Below are 2,579 nucleotides of genomic sequence, written 5' to 3'. Positions count from 1 at the left end.
GGATCTGGTTGAATAGCAGGTGGGGAACTTTGTTCCTGCTGTGGCAGGGCTGCAGCCATGCTCATGGTGTGGGAGCACAGCAAGAGGGTGCAGGGAAACCCCGGCGGCACCTCGGGGAGCCTGGGCTGGGATGTGTGCTGACCCCGAGCGCATCTGCAGCAGCAGTGTCAGGAAATGTGGACTGAAAAGATTCCCAGCCTAATGGTGGGGCTGGAGCTGCTCCTGGAGCAAGCAGCTGGTTTCCCTTTTAGGGTCAGCGGCAGGCAGAAACAATTTCATGCAGATTCCAGGACCCATAATGGTTCTGGAAAGCCAACAGGAACAAAAAGTGTTCTTCTCCTCTCCTGACCCTGGAGCCTGTTGAGGGGACCGCCTTCCCAAGCCTCGTCCCTGTGCGGTTTCATCCTTACATGGGGAACATTCGCCTGTCCCAGCAAGGTTGTGCTTTCTCCGCTATGTGTCTCTTTAGGTGTGAACTGCAACTGCACAAGCCGTGCTCGGGACTGCCCAGGGAAGATGAGAATAGACAGGAACCTGACAGACAGTCAAAGGCAGGTCTATTCCTGTGTCCTGGAAAGATTAAGTGCTTCCCTAGGAATAGCCTTATGTGTTGCTCTGCGATCACTCTCTGGAGCAGCTGGTTGTGACCTGACAACGAACAACAAAGTGGTGTGAAGTTACACAGAGTTATAGGTTCACCACATACTACGTGAGACCTCTTGCTGAAGGAGTTTGTTGTAACAGGAATCGTCTCAAAAGGCTGGTTAAACTCGTGGGTGACTGCGTGCAGCAGAAAGCCTGGCCCTGGACAGTCAGTGCTGCCTCCTTTGCATTATAGGTCCCCAGTTTATTGACGCTAAAATTAATGTAATAGTCTCCTGGGGCTATTGCTAAGCCATCTGCAGTTACTGCGGACAATGACACCAGGGTGGTGTTAGGTGCATGTTACTCTCTAATTAGCAAGTGGACTCCGCGGTGTGTCCTTGACAAATTGCTGACCTTTCTCATACGTGAGACTATTCCGAGCTCTGTTCCAGACTGATCGGATCTGCGTCCTGGAGCACTTTAAATGTTGTTTGTGAGAGGAGCTCTTGTTCTCGTCTCTTCACGGGAGCAGGAGAGGAACTGAACTTCCTTTCCTTTCCTCCACGAGCACAATGGTATCTGTCGAAGGGAGAGGGGTGGGCAGCTGGCACGCGTGTATGCGTTGTTGACTTTTGCCCTCAGCCAGCCAGTGAGACAGCTGAGAGAAAACCCTGCATCCAGCTCCACTGTCCCAACGTACAAGGGACCTGCTTCAGTAGACCTTGTCCCACAGGGACCATGGCCGTCCCATCTGGTCATGGGCAAGCGAGCACTCGTTTTGCAGCTGGAGTCCCATCGTTTCAGGGCAGCACCTTGGCTGGTATTTGAAGATGTTGCTTACCTCAGCCTAGCGCACAGCCAGTGATTACAGGGTGGTGCAAACTGCAGCTTATGAGCACGTGCTAATCAGCACGCATAGTGACTGCCTATATTACATCTTCTAATTTTAAGCCACAATTAAGGGCTTTTTTAATGCATTTTAAAACTCTGCCTTGTTTCCAGGTTCCTCATTACAATCGCATTAAGAATTATGGGCTTTTGTGCCATTTCTTTTACTCTATTTTATCCCACCTTCCTTTTCTCCATGAAGTTGGTCTCTGGCAGTGCCATGTCCTCAGAGGCGAAGATGCAGAGTTTGCTTTGGCGTTGCACAAGGCTCTGACACCCCTGCCCAGCACTGCATGTGAGACAGCACAAAGAGAGCAAACAGCTTATCTAATACAAATAACCCTGAGCAAACTTTCTGGGCCTGTTCTTTTTTCTGTGGAAAAGGCAATGCGGAGTCCGATCCCACCGGCTCTCAGAGCAGTCGCAGGCGTGTGACGCTCTGGAGACTCGCTCTGCAGCAGCCTCTGCTCTGCCTGCCCGCCTGCAATGCTGTCTGCCACTTGTTCTGGGGTTGGGCACCAGGGCTCTTGGAGGGACAGCGTCAGGGTCAGGCACGGCAGTGCTGGGGAGTCCATGTCACTGGTAAAACCCAAGGCTTCTCCATTCAGGTTGGTTTTCCTTCCCTCACGTTTTCTGATGTCCTCTGACCCCGAGTTACAGGACCACAGAGATAAAGCACAGCCCACTGTGCAAACATGGCAGCTCCGTGCTCCCATGGTACCACAGCTCCCGGGAGTGCTCATTAGAGGCCCTTTTATTACAGACACGCCTTGGAAAGTTCCCTTCAACAGAGCTGGGAGGAGGAGGGTTATTAATTTGATTTTCATTCTTTGCCAGAGAGAAAGGTCCCAGGTGGCTTCAGGGAGTGACGGCAAGTGGGGCAGTGAGTGCCAGAGGGGTGGGAGCTGCTGCCCAGCTGGGTGAGTGCTTCGTGGGTGCCCCAGAGGGAGGGTGGGCTGGGGGCAGAGCTGGGGCAGTGGGTCCTGTGGAGTGCCCTGGCACCCCTGCAGCTCCCCTGTGCAAACCTCCCCGAGCGCCTGCCCCAACTCCAGCAGCTGCCCAGCCTGGCCCGTGCCACGGGCAGCGAGTCTGGGGCTGCTGCTCCG

The sequence above is a fragment of the Apaloderma vittatum genome, unplaced genomic scaffold, assembly GCF_000703405.1.
Source record: "Apaloderma vittatum isolate BGI_N311 unplaced genomic scaffold, ASM70340v1 scaffold28003, whole genome shotgun sequence".
Lineage (NCBI taxonomy): Eukaryota > Metazoa > Chordata > Aves > Trogoniformes > Trogonidae > Apaloderma > Apaloderma vittatum.
Note: the sequence above shows the minus strand (reverse complement) of the source record.